Here is a 15,335-nt window from a genome sequence, read left to right on the forward strand (position 1 = left end):
AACCAAGAGGACAGACAAATGTAGAGAGAGAGAAAGGGAGAGAAAGAAAGAAAGATTGTGTCCTATCCTCTCTCAAAGTCTTGACACAGTTAAATCCGTCACACTGGGACACCCCTGGGAGTTCCACATTGCTAATTTTAACTGTCCGACGTGCCATCGTTTCACAGACGAGCGAACAACGCCCTCAATAAGGACAGAGAGACAACAGCGGTCAGCTGTAGATCGGCATCTCTTGACCCATCTACCATGTCTGACTCAAGACCAGACATATCCATCACCCTCAGCCCTCGTCTTTTTATTGGCTTAGCAAATATACATACGAATCAATTGGGCACAAGAAAATGAGAGAAGTTCACCTCAATATTTCAGATATAAATAAAGTCACTCAGGGCGGTGTGATGTGAAAGTTGATAACAGGAAAACATGCATGCCTCCCTTACAGTGGTGTTGATGGGAACCAGAGGTCACAATGTCTAGCACCCAAATATAGCCATTTTGTCAAGTATGCAGTGAAGTGAACATACACGTATCTTCTGAGGATCTCTCACAGCGTTGATAACAATAAGTCAGTCTCTGTGTATTAGTAACCACACTGTGTAACAGCTTTCTGTGAGGGAACATTGAGGCATTAAACTCTTCGGATGTCTGGTTCCTATCACCACCACTGTAAGCCATTCTGACTCATAAAACCATTCTGAATAACCATTGAATGAGGACTCTGTTTGTCTATAAAGGAATTAAATATATAGTTTCCTCCCCCTTGTCCCACATGCATTCAGGTTTGGTGTCTAATGTTTGCTTTTTTCACTTTACACTAGAGCTATGAGGCTAATGCAGACAACAAATAGCTAAAAGATTATTAGCATTGTGCACAAGGATGAAATAAATCGCATGGCAAGCAATTTGAAGTTCAAATTTTGCCTGTACTTTTGTCCATTTAAGGGGGGAACTGGGTACAGTTGTCTTTTCTCCAAACTATTCCTTAAATGGGTTCACTTGTTTGAATTGTCTAACAGGACTGAAATTAGCTCACATACTCTCAGTATGTGACAGGAAATGATGCAACAGCACAAGGGAATGAAAGGATTTTGCGGCAATGTTGGAATGACCCACTCCTCGTGAGGGCCAGCCTTCACTCCCTCGCTCATTCGCACCCTTTTTCCCCTCTCTTCTCTCATCTACTTCACCTTCATTCCATTCCAGTCGAGTGCCTCCCGGACGCTCAGCAGTAGAAAAGGCTATAAAGCTGAAGAATCTGGAGCTGATTGCTGTCGCTGAACTGTGGAGCGCTATAAAAGGCCAAATCTGAGCATCAGCGTGGAAAAGAGGACCATTCAGCACGGTTTTACAGACATACCCCACCAACATGGGCTCAGTGGCTGTTTTAATGATTGTTCTTTCAGAGATTCCTTTATTTATGCTTTAAAAGGAGTAGTTTTGTCAAAAATGACCGTGTACAGAGTTTTCCTGATTGCCAGAACTGTGATCCACAAAGAGATGTCTGGTGTCTGAGGTTTGCTTGTTTAGTCTAGAACTGGAGATGGTGCATTAGTAGTTATGTCTTTAACTACAACATCTTTTCCCACTGTATCATCAACCCAAAAGCTGAATAAAACCCATGCAGCATCGGTCAAATCTCACTTTGTTTTTACACAATTATAAAGTCGTGATTTGTCCTCGCAGCCACTGGTGGCCTTGCAGTGGGTTGCAAGTGTGGCTACTGTGGCTGTTCACACTACTCTCACTTAACCATATACTTCTCCTTTCTCACACTCACTTGTCCTCTTTCACTTTTTTTTAAAAACTAAATTCCCTTGAATGGCATTTACACCTGCCCAAACGTTCCATTCCATTTCCACATGATTGCTTCACTGAGAGAGGGTTGCGCGCAGGCATGTACAGGGCATGAGAGGCAGTACAGAGAGAGCTACAGAGGGCAAGAGTATATGAGATGGAGGCAAGGGAGTAAGAGCAAAAGAGTAAGAGGTGGAGAAAAGGAGAAAGAGGGAGTGGAAAAAGGAAATGACAAGCAGGGAAAACTATTTTGCCATTTGAAGGACTTTGTTGTGTGAATTCTTCAGCTGAGTGCCAAGAGACAGGCCGGGTGAGAAAGAATGCAGCGCTTTCCTGAGAATGCCCGAAACTAGGCTTTAAAATAGCACTGAAAAGCCTGCAGCCCATCAGGACGAGCCTCAAACTCAGCAATCTTTAAAACTGTTCCACACATCTCCTAGCTATCAGAACAGCCTCAGTGAATGAGCCTCACATTCAGCATTCACATCAAGCCAGCATCATGCATGTATGTCTACACGTGTGTTCTGTAGCCTTAAAGTGACCTAAAATGAAACATTCAACTAGCGATACATCTGTTGTAAATATTCTAACTGCAATAGTCTAGAGTGAGATTTTTTCCATTTAAAAGACTCCACCCTCTTCTGATGAAGCATCTTGAAGGAAAGTGAAAGTCCTATTTTAAACTATATTAAACTATTTTGGGGATCTTTTTTCTTATTACCTGGTGAATGCAAGGACGGTTGATAGCATACTTTACAGCTAGGAAGTTGGACTTATTGCATCTTACAATTGTAGACTCTTGACAGAAATTACTCATTTCAGGGGAACTAAAAGCTAAAAACCTTTTAAAAAGCTCTATCTTTTAAAAGTTAAAGATAGAGGCAGATACCTGGCTATTTAGACACCTTATCTCGGTTTGGCTCTTTTCTCTGGCTGAAATGGCAAAAACTTGCTTCTGGTGCCCATTTGGTGCAGAAGAAAGACAGAATCCTGGCTTATCTTACAATTTTGTTTGATAACTGATGTAATAGTTATACTATTGGCAGCTTGGTTGTGTTTGTTAGCCTACAGCTCACTGGCTAACAGCTAGCAGCCAGTAATGGTTGGCACCACAGAGTTTCTCAATGGTTGCATAATGTATGTGGGTAACACATGCTGAGTATTGTAGTAAGACCAAGTGTCTGTCAAACTAATGAGGTTTCAGAGATGAAAATTTGTACTACACAAAATGGTATAAGGCTACAAATAACATTAACATAAACACAGTTTTAGGCCAGAAATGTTTCATGGTTATTGCCAGATATTCTTGTTACAAGATCATGGCCCTGCTAGACTAGGTTAATGAAGATTCTATTAAACATTTAAGCTTTACCTAAAAACAAGGCCTTGGTCTGCCTATGATTATGTTGATGCCCTCAGGGGTCACAAAGTCATCTACAACATACAAATAAATCAGATATATTTTGATCAACAGTGCCGACATACAAATAAATCAAGATATATTTTAGTCAACAGTGCTTGGACCCACATTACCTGTCAGTTTAGACTGCAGGCTCATTAAAAAGCTGTGTTCAAATGATTACAAACATAAAATATGATTAGATTAAAAAATAGATTATACTATTAATGAAAATGTCAATTAACAGAAAAACCTCTTTCCGGATAAGGATGAGGTTGTGACAGCTTTAAAAACATCCTGACGAATACTCTAAACAGGTGAGCTACGCAAGGGCTGGACAAGGACAATATTTACTGTTATAATAATAAATTACTTTACAATGGGTCACAATATGTTATTCTAAGTATACTGTGGATATCGTAATTGATCTCTTCTCACCTGCATGTTTCATTACCACAAAACAAAGATTACAAATCATTGGATTTTTAGTGTGACAATATTAGCGATAGTGTATCATGAAATGTAGTGATTGCGTTTTTGTCACATCACCCACCTTTAATATACATGGTTATTCACAGTCCCACTGGGCCAGGTGTGATTTTATAAATATTTATAATATCAATTTATAATTTTATAAATAGAATGCACATCTGGGGACAAATAATTAAAGTCTTGGTACTGCATTGTGGTGAAACCTGTCGCAAACAAGGGTACAGCCCTTCTAATACCATCCCCCAAAATCCATTAGTCTGTTCTTTTAACGTACAGGGTACAATCTATCAAACAGAACAAAGCAAGCTAGCTACAGAAACACCTGTTTGCTAGTAATTCTTATCACATGTAACGCATTAAAGATTTTCGGTTGTGCTCTTCATCCATGATAACTTGTATTACATCCATGGGCTAACGAGAGGCTTGTTGTCTATTGAATAATGTTGACCGTACCATCACCCCCTACTTCTTGGACTTGTTTAGAAATGTCATACAGTTTGTACCCACCCTAATAAGTCTACATTCCCACCCATGTTTAGCCCACAATTTTTCATGGTTGTCACCAGATTTTCTTGTTACAAGATCACAGCCCTGCTATATTAGGTTAATCAAGGTACTCTATTAAACATTTAAGCTTTACCTAAAAACAAGGCCTTGGTATGCCATACGATTATGTTGACTCCATCAATGGTCAAAGTCATCTACAACATACAAACAAATCAGATATATTTCGATCGCAACAGTGCTTGGACCCCTATACTAACTACACTCAGACAGGTCTAACAGTAATAAAAGACGTCTACTGTTCTAACATAGAAACCGTGTCAGACTCCATTAGAAATCACTCAGACACCTGTGGGTTTTAATGGCTGGGAAAGAATGCTGAGGGCTGAAAAAGGATGGGATAGTTTTTCTATCAACTTTCACCTGTCACTGCAGTGTGACGTTTCGGAATGCCCGTCTTTCTCCTTGTGGGCAAAATAACAGATGGCACACGTCCGACACTGTTTTCCTTCCATGTATCAGATACCTGATCTTCTCTTAAAGTGACAGTAATATAAATGCAGACAACTTTCTCCCTCATCCCAAAAGTTGTTCATCAGTCAGACATGTTTGGTTCTTTAGTTCTGTCCTAGATCTACAAAGCTAACGATATATAAGGAAAGCTTATACCCCACCAATTACCAAACTGCATGCCTTCACACATTTGTCTCAAATTATATCTAGCTGCCTCAAACAGACTTGCCTATCTAGTTTCTGATACTGGATGACATACTGGTATCTATATAAATGGGCAGAAACAGTACTAATAGTATTGACTTTGTCCATTTGCATAGAGAACAGTATGTCAGAAACCACATAATTGCAACAACCCAAGCCTTTGAGACCAGCTTTGAGGAAAGGTCGATGATTTAGATATGCAGTTAGCACCCTGCTAATTAGTTTGGGAGTGCGATGCTCCCTTCTCTTCTTTTTCCAATAACTGTAGTGTTTGGCCACGCCATCATTACTGTGTAATCATTTGCAGAAAGACTTGTCTGTGCCAATATATGAGTGTGGTCCAAATTAAAAATCACAACATGCTGCTGAAATGTGACCACTTGGTAAGGCATCAAGGAAAAGCTCAGATATGTATCTAGTGAGTGAGAAACCTTGGCAGCCTTTCTAAACACAAGGAATGTGATCAAAGTTCAGTTTGAACAACATGCTTTTCTGTGAGTAAATGTGAAGGTGGTAGCTTAGGCTATCTAAATACACCAGTATGATTAGCTTAATAAGAGCAGACATGAAAAGTCAGACTTGAGCATGACCGTGACAAGAGCGATAATCTGTGGTCAGTTTTTGCCCTTTTATATTGTTTGATTTTTTGTTTTATGGTTGGCATTATGTTGATTAGGGCTGAACAATATTGTTATAGGGATGTTGGGCTTTGCAATACTAATGCATCTGACTGCAAAGTGTGGTTGCATAATAAGTAATGATGTATAGTGATAGAATCACCAATTGGTATTGACATAATTGGACTAAACACACACACACATGACATTTTATAATTGAGGACATTATTATACAGCAGAACACTGAATACGTGATTGAATACAGATACAGCAAGCTACAAAAATAAAACGGTCGTAGGCAAAAGTGTGGGCACCCCTGGACAAATGACATGTTTTGTTAACACATCCTCAATGGAGAACCAACTTCTGTACATTTAAAATGGCTGATTTTTGGGTGATTTTTTTTCATGAAAATTGCAACTGTGATTTAAATTGAGATTGTTTTCTGTAAATAAAAGGTTCAGGCCTTCTTTTTGCCATGAAGACCAAGCCTCTGGCTTGAGGCTTGACCACTGAAATTGTAGTGCGCCAAAATGCCAGTATGTTGTGGTTGTGATCGGTGCCTTAGACTGATCTAATTTATCTACACAGTCAGTTCACAGGCTCTGTGTTTAGTTAAATTTTCCCTCTTACTAACTTAAGACAGCAGTTTTAATAATGCATTCTCTTGCGATTTGAAAATCACATCATGTACTCAAATCTTAATGTAGGTTACACATCACTTCTCTCCCTCTTTCTCTTTCTTTGCCTAGTTCTGTCATCTCTTATCTCGCCACCCTCCTGAGCTTATCGCTGCAGAAGTGGGACACTCCTGGTTAGCACTCACTGAGGGTGAAATCATGTCTCAAAGTACGCGTGGTGTGGTTATCCATGAACCAAACCCAGTCTACCTTCCAGAGAAGCTGCCCCCCCCCCCCCCCCCATCACTGAGGAAGCTCTGTAGGCAAGGCAGGTTTGTTCATATAGCACCTTTCATTTAAAGTGCTTAAAGAAATGAGCTGCTTTACACAAAACGCAACTAAACAATATAATGGAAAAAAAAATAGAGAAGGCCTTATTTTTTAAATTTTGGGTGTTGGGTAAAACCTCTAACCAAACAAACCACCCACACCCACACAAACAGGTGTATGTCTGATGCCACGCCCTGGGCAAAATCCATCCTCTCACACACACTCGTGACAGTGTAAATGTTAACCTGTCCTTCTCCATTAGCTCCACAAAACCAGCCATCCACTACGCACTAATGATCTTTGTCGGTGACTCTCGCTCTCCTGCACAAAAGGAAGTCTCTAAATGGGTTTTCCCCCAATCATGAGGGCAATCAGAGATCAGCAGTTCAAAAAAACTCTTCTGAAGTACAAGCCTTCTTCCTGTTCCAACAGGAAGTTGCATCACTGTGCTTTAGCACCCTGCTGTAAGAGACATGTGCTCGAAGCTAGCACAGGAACTCACATTGTAGGCCTTAGGGTGGATCAAACTCAGTTCAAATCATATAGACGAATCAAGAACTACACCACATGCTGTTGAAATGAAAGTCATAAAAAAGGGGAGGGTGATATACCAAAAATACATCACAATACTTCAAGAAATGTTCATGATGCACGATATATCAAAATATTAAGTTTTTTCAGACATCTGATCGGCTGGAACACAGAAAAGGGCACCAGTAGAGCTACATTTAGAAAAGAAAAAAAAAATATGAAACACTATTAATACAACTTTTATTCATTATTTCACATACTGTGTTGCACTAAATCCAGTTAAACGGGACAAATTTTACTCTCTTTAATGAAACATGCAGTTCAGGTCTGTGTTCTACCATTACAGACGATATAAATTATATGTTCAGGGATGCACACTGTCGTATTGTGACAATTTAATCACAATGTTACTGTCATACTGCACATCAAATATATACACCGAGAAAACCACAGGTAACATAAGCTACGTCAAAACACATACACGAAATATAGGGTTGCACAATGATATCTGAATCTGTGTGCAGATTATTTCTTTTTGATCAGGCTATAAATACCTGCGGGTGTGCAACAGGATTCATAGATCGAGAAAAGGTGGTACAGTGCATGGAATCTCTTGTTCAATGTGTGGAAATGGGGTTAAGGACTGGATTAAGTGATTGTATTTAGGCATGCCAAAGACCATAGTGTGAAGGAAGTAGCTGAATTTGCAGGTGTATTGAAGCATACGGTCAAAGCAGTGGCAAAAATCCCAGTCTATAGAAAACTCTCGTTAGAACTGCAGCCGAAAGGTGAAACTGACTGACATAGCCCGCTGACGTGTTTCATGGCTTGTGAATAAAAATCGCTTTGCTTGCAGGCAAAAACTGCTTCTAGAAGTCAAAGCAGGTCCTTTGCAACCAGCTGTTACTCGTGCTCGTGGGGGTATTACAAGCTATTGGGTACATTTCAGTCACATGTGATTTGTCTGGTAAGCTTATTATTTAGCTAATTATTATATTAAAACCCAAACCACTAAGTATAAAATCACAATGTACAAACATGATAGGTGCACTTGTCACTATTCATAATGTTAGTAATTGAGCGATCTAGTGATAATTTTTGGAGATTAAGTAAGTAATCGGTTTTATTTTATAAAACTGGATTTAATGCAACAATAACAAATGTTTGTCAGATTCCCAAACACTTTACTGAAAAATACATTTAAAAAGCCTTTATCAAAAGCATTTATAACGAGTGAAAAAAGAAAGAAATGGCATATAAATAGGTGTGTCCATCAAGCTCTGTTTCTTATTGCAAGAGACAGCAGTACGAGCTTTTAAAAAAAATGCATCATCATGCAGACTACCAACCATTCACTACTACAACACCAATTTTTTTTAATTGCATCATCAGAGCAGCATCCCTATTAGCTTTTATAAAAGGCAGCAAAAGACAAAAGGCAGTAGCCGCAGCTTGTGATTGCAGACGTCTGAAAGGCTGGATCAGGATGTAGTGTGTCGCTGGAGAGCAGCTTTCAACGTTGGCCTGTTTGTTTGGAGATTAGCCAATCCGCTCTGGTTTCCTGCTATTGTTGTATTCTTCATGAGGTTATGTACAGGTGTGCTCTGGGAAGGGAGGTACTGAGCTGGGAAGGCAGGCAGCCCAAAAAAGGAGAACTGCTACAAAAGAAGAATGGACGCCAAACAGAAGAGGAAGAGAGCGCTTTCAGCCAGCAATGACGCACCGCCACAGGCTAGCTGAAACTGAATATAGTTGTAAGGATAAAACTTGAAAAGGCTGGATTGGTGCTGACATTACAGCTGGTAATGAGTAGGGCAGGCAAGGGCATTTTAATGTTTTTTTGCTATTTAAATATGTGCATATTTAATATAAAAAAATACCAAATTTATAATATTTGTTTACTGTGTTACTGTGTACATGATTCTATTTGCATTTAGGCCCTGAAGAAAAACCTCACATTTGGAAGATGTTTGCAATCTTCCAAAGTGTCCACCATTTCACAAATTGGGAAGTGTTTAACACGGATGTATGGGCTAAGCGAAACGACTATAGTACTGTGAATCGCTAATAGAGCCCATCTTTCATGACTGTCAATAAAGTTAGACAACTTAAAATGTGTCTATTATAATTTTTTATTAATTAAACAAGATAGTATTTTAGGCTGTAAACACAAGACAGCAAAAACTCCCAGAACCACACCAAAAACTATTAAACCAGAGCAAGAACAAAGTTAGCTTTCAAGTACCTTTCAAGTAAAAACTACTGATCTATGTAGTACAATTGACCAAAATCAGGTATTTTAAAAAATTACAAGACAAAACTGTTTTACTCAAATATTCAATGAAATAACACTAAAAACACTAAAAGACATTTCTATATTCAAATTACCATGCCCATATTTAGTACTGAGACAAAAAGCAATATTTTAAGGAACATACTGTATAATTCAAGCATATCACTCATTCAGAGAATTGGCAGGGGCACAGCTTTAGAGCAGACATGGATAACAACAAACAGCTGCAGGGCAGTGCTGATGTGTTTTATATCTGACATCAACAGCATTTAGGCTTTCATCATATGTCAGCTGAGGTAATAAAAACAAGCAGAAGACATATGACTGACACACGCACGCGATATTTCAGCTGCATGGTGCATGGTGACATACAGTTGTGTGTTTTTTGGCAGAAGATTAAACTCAGATGAACCCAGTTCATGATCAACCCAGCTACAATGTCTGATGTCCAAGGCTTGCTTCTTTAGTTTTGTGCTAAGGCTGCAAGGCTTTTACTAACAACTCAATTAGGCTTGAGGAAAGCATGTGATGATTTAGGCATAGTTTGCACAATGCTAGAGCGCTATAAACTTATATTACTCATTAGCTCCAATAGCACTAGCCTTATAGATTCAGAACAAAAATAAATAAGCACACTTCTGAGAACAAACATATCTTGACTGATCAACCACCAGATACATTGAGGGTGAGGGGTTCCCCCTGTTTCATCGTGCAAATTTGATTGCTTTAAGCCTAAACAGGGGCCTAGACTTCTCCTTTTGCCTGAAGAATCACTGCATGACTTGGTCCACTTTAAGACTAGACTTTAATCTTATGACACCGCAGCATCCTGGTATGACTCTAGCTGATCCATGCGGTGGCTAGGTTGACTCATTCTGATCCTCAGCATTTGAACAGGCTTAGCAAAAGTCCAAGCCTTGTGTAAGTTAGCGACTTGTACCTAAATGTCTTTTCCGTTGTGCCTCAGCAACTGCCATAAAAACCCCTTGGGTATTTTAATTAGCTTTGTGTGATTTCAGGACGTGTTCTAACTGGGTAGGGCAAGACACCTGGGGGTTATTACACACAGAAGGATTTCTCTGTTAACCAGATAATTTAAGCCAAATGACAAGCTTGTCCAGTACAAGTGGGAAGTATTTGAAAAGTCCTTCTTTTAGCCTTGAGATCACCCTCATCAAGCCTATTCACTTACTGCACAACAATGAACATAATAAGGAACTGCTATAGAACAGAGTTGCATGTCATCACAGTACTGACACCGTAGAAGGCTTTAATTTGTAAATAAGCACTTTGAACAGTCAATCTTTAATCAAAATACCATGTACTGTGAGCATATAATCACAGTTCTATGATGAGCCTCTATGGATGCTTTGACAAATTAATGTGTGCAAAAAAATTAATTGTTTTGGCCAATGTAATGCAGGCAAATCTTCAACCAGATCACATTGTTGATTCACCAGTGTGTTTTAATACAGTGCAAATGTGTATCACAATCATAACATGTAGCATTTGGTCCCTATTGTTCAGCCCTAGTATATAAGCCCACAGATAAACAGTGAGGTCACACCACTGTATCGTAACTCGGCTTATCTCGGAGGCAAAAAGAGCAGACCAGACAGTCAATGATTAACCTGCCGTCCTCTCCACTGCAGGGCAGAAAGTCACAGACATGAGTCGACATGCCACCCCTTCTCTCAGCACATCTCGCTCTCTCATTCTCTCTCTCTCTCTCTCATATCGCCTGCTGCGTCATCGCTGACAGATTTAGACCAACTGCACATGGGGGAAAAAAAAACGCTTTTCCATCACATCTGGATGACGGAGGGAAGAGAGAAGTATGTAAATGAAATAAAGATAAAGAAAAAATGAAACAGAAACAGAGTGATGAGCTTTAAGGAAAAAACATAGAAGGTGCACTTCAAGTGGGTCACTTTCACACAGGCAGAAAATCAGGTCAACCACACACACACACACACACACACACGTCAGCCCAGGTGCCTGTAAACCCCTAACACACACTCAGTGTGGTCAACACACAGCTCCAGCTGATAAGACATTACATAAAAACAAAGACACAGCTTAATGTAATCGGAATACATTGTTAGGGACACAACAATACAATATGTCATACCGTGTCATGACAAGCATGTTAGCTTCAGGCCAACAGATTGGGACACTATGAAGCTTCTGGTTCAAATATTGTAATCTTCTAATGCTGAATGCTCTATCTGAGTGGAAATTAAAGCATATCAACTATAAAATATAGAGAATATCTGACTTCTAACAATCATGCAAGACCTGGTGGACCATCAAAACGGTCACCAGTGCTTTCAGAGAGAGGAGAAAAATCAAGCTCCAATCTTGCTTCAGATCTGAAAAAATCCACAGGTGTTTGCAATCTTTCCACTGTGAGAAGACAACTTAACACTGAGACTGAAAGGATGCGTAGCTGTCACGAAACCCTCCCTGAGACACTGGCAAAATCAACAAAGCTGCTGGTGTTCTCACAACATCACACGGTCCACCCAGTCCAGACCTCTACATCACTGACTGCGTCAAATTACTTGGATCATGAGCAGCAGGCTGAACTTTGAAAGTGTTGAAAAAAAGTCCCTATTGATTTCTTAGGAAAACTGAAGTTTCCTGAGATTACATTATTTTATATATCTTGTGCTCTTTTGAATAACCTGGTCATTTTCACTGGAAATGGAAGATGGGGCCTGTGACATTTGCACAGTACTATCTAACTCATCTAACAATTTATGCAGCACACAAAAGCACCTTATCTCAAATGAAAGCAATCTCTTATCTGTTATGTCTTTCAAGGCAGAGGAAGACAGGAATGCAACCACACCCTTAAACATCAAGATAAATAGGTATAAACAGACCCAGCATGCTTTGTGTGTGCACCTAGGCCAACACTACATGGGTGATTTACCAGAATAAAACTGGGACCACATTTCTATCAACTTAGGCGACACTGAGGATGTTACTTTACACTATGGTCGCATTTCACTGCTCAATATGAAACTACTCCTACACTGCTCTTCCCTTTTTGACATGAGACAAGAACGTGAAAAAAGAACCTGATGGCTCTTTATGTGTGCATGTGAGAGTCACACCCAAGTGTGAATGTCATACTTTAGAGGCGAGATCCGGATATGACCTAAAGAAGGCCCTTGAACAAGCACTTGCTACTACAGTAGCTAACAGTGAATGAAAACTGTGGACCATTTAGGATGAGCCACACGCATAAAGTCTTAGGGGTGAACCACATGAACACACAATTTTGATATGCCTGGTAATGTACTAACACAATGACAAACCCTTGATGTGTCATGGTCAAAGGTTTCAATTTGATGCATCACATGAACATCTTTGTTCATTAAAACACACCAAGAACATCTGATATCGGTTAGGATCTGCTGCACACAATGGAAAAAAGGAGTAATTAGCTTGAGGCTCATTTGCATACTACTCTGTCTCCCCATTTCAGACACCCCATGACAAAGACAGCTAGTTATTACCCAACAAGCTCTGCTATGCTGGCACTAGACATGTCTGCTGGCTGTGCCCAAATTTGGGGTTCAGGAGTGGGACTTATGGTCCCACATTGGTACAATTAAAGACACCCGCAAAACCAGGCAACACAGGCATGCATAATTACACTAACTACAGGCTAACTCTGCATCCCTGAGGTCGGGCTGGACAAAATCAGGGTGTGCACACATTCCCCAGAACTTTGCCGGTGCTGAACCTCCCTCCAGGCATCCCTAGAGCCATTATCACCACAAAGCATCAGAATTGACGGCAACCTTACATTTTACAAAACCAAAGAACACACTGTGGTACAACACACAAGTGAAGTTGTAAATGTGCCTGTACTTTGTTACTCCAGAAAGGTTTGTCAGACTCAGGGCCTACAAGGGCAACAGCCACTTATTAACACTGCATTAATTGTGAGATTGTAGAAAATGTCACAATCATCATAAAATCTGCTTACTTTAGTATTGTTATCCAAGCCTGTTTATACATTGTGCAAATGGTCACACTTTACTTAACATATATTGATTATCATACAACAGCATGGTAGCTAAGAGAGATCCAATCAGATGGTTCAGGGCGGATCCAGAATCGCTTTCCACAACTCCCTGCTGACGTACCTCACTTGTGAGACATGATCTGGCTGGTTGCAGATCAGTGACACACTACTTTCCTCTGCTTTCAATCTAAAAACAGTCAAGCTTCCTAATGGTGAAACTGTTCTTCAGAGTGATGGAGAGTGTGTTGTATATGGTTCTAAGTAGCACCAAGAAGAGCTCTGCTTTTGTTACATTGCCCAACAGAAGAACCCTTTTGTGAGCTATACAGAACCATTTTCAAAAGGGTACTAACCTATATAATACCATAAACAACACATTCTCCATTAGTCTGAAGAACCATTTCACCACGCACATGGATCTCTGGGTGTTCACGGCGGTACACAGAACCAACGTCGTTACTAAAGAACCATCTTTTTTGAGAAAGTAGCTCAATATCGTTAGGCAAACGCCAATTATTTTGTTCTCCTGTAAAATATGGCCATTGTGTGCCTCAACCTACGCGGGCTTTAAACCTAGTCACTTCGCAAACAGGAGATCCACGTTTATTCAGGCGAACCTCAAACTAAAAGACCCGTTTTAAGGGATCCTCAGAACACTGCCGTCTCCCGGTAACGCTGTACGTCACTCAGCCAGATAACCGGAATCGGGCGGTGACGTCACCGCGTGCAACACTATGAACTATCCGAGTGCAGTCAGTCGGTTAGCAAAGCCCCCTCGGTACAGAGCAGCCGAACTATCCTCAAATTGAAGTCCCTAATCACACTAATGCACTGCCTGCGCGGCTCCAAACCCGTCCAACAGACTCTCGGCTGCGGTACAGGCTCGGTTTATTGTCTTCCTCCCTCCATTTTTTGCAGCTCATTCATGCGAGCAAGTTGTTGCTTCCTGTGACTTGCTTGCTCTTTTTGGCCTCGCCAGTTCAGTTAGCAACACCAAGCGCCTTATAACAACGAAAAGCCCGTCTATATCAGAAAACAGAGCGCGCGTGGCTACTAAAGTTTGTAAAAATCACTTCGGTTCAGGAGTTGCGACTGTACGTCCCGCCCAGCGAAGTGGCCAAGTTGCCCTCCTTCCTAGTTAAGTGCACTTCGCTTTTTCGAGAAGATGGACGGCAAAGCTCTGAACTCACCTGCTTTCCACGCTCTTTCAGGGCTGGCTTAACGAGAACGGGGGGCTGCGGTTGTTATCCTGGTCGTGGCAGCGTTGCAAAACCTCCTCCAAGTCCGCTGCAACCTCTGTTCAAACTAGCGAGCGCTCTCTCTCTCTCTCTCTCCACTCTATCGGCTTTTTCTTTCTTTCTTTCTCTCTCTCACTCGCTCTCTCTCTCTCACTGTCTTTCTTTTTTTTTTTCTCTGTTCTCTTTCACTCCCTCCCTCTTCCACCCGCACTATTCCTCGTCTACTGGCTCGGCTCGGGGTGCGGTCCAGCGCGGGCGGGGCTTGTGTATTGCACACCACGCCCACTGCATCTCTCAGCCACTCAGCATCGAGTGTGCAAAAGATTTCGGCCAATCAGAACTGGTCAAGTGGGAAAATGGGCGGGAGGGGCAAGTCTGAAAAAAAGTAGAATGAACTTGAGGCGGTTGGGAGAGCCTGAACGAGTCACTCCCAGAGTTTAATGGTTAATGAGGACGGTATGTGCAAGCCAAGGACTTTTATGACCATATAAGTAGCCGGGCTGTGCAGGATGGACTACATCAGCAGCCCTCGACCCCTGTGTCACTCTGCCTGTAGCTCCACACACTCCTACAAAACACGGAGGAATGCCAGGAATTACAAATGCAGTCCACAACACCCCACCAACACCACCACCTCCCTTTTCCTCAGTTTTTTTTTTCCACTTTTTTGTGCTCTACATTAGGCCTACATTTAGTTCAATCTCCCTATTTTACACACGTTTTCTTTTCTTTATTCGTTGCTTGTTTATTTTATAGGA

The 15,335-nt window shown here is 40.9% G+C and overlaps 1 protein-coding gene across 2 annotated transcripts in view; it reads right to left on the bottom strand.

The window, feature by feature from the left end:
- myh9b (myosin, heavy chain 9b, non-muscle) overlaps nucleotides 1–14,744 on the bottom strand; it is a 58,237-nt gene extending 43,493 nt beyond the window's left edge. The window contains exon 1 of one of the 2 annotated variants that reach the window (XM_037542430.1): nucleotides 14,530–14,744. The gene's annotated coding sequence lies outside the window, so the exon portion shown is untranslated. The remainder of the gene's footprint in view (nucleotides 1–14,529) is intronic. The other variant, XM_017717319.2, reaches the window with a different exon arrangement.
- Between the last annotated feature and the right edge of the window lie 591 nt (nucleotides 14,745–15,335).

The sequence above is a fragment of the Pygocentrus nattereri genome, chromosome 1 (assembly GCF_015220715.1).
Source record: "Pygocentrus nattereri isolate fPygNat1 chromosome 1, fPygNat1.pri, whole genome shotgun sequence".
NCBI classification, from domain to species: Eukaryota; Metazoa; Chordata; class Actinopteri; order Characiformes; family Serrasalmidae; genus Pygocentrus; species Pygocentrus nattereri.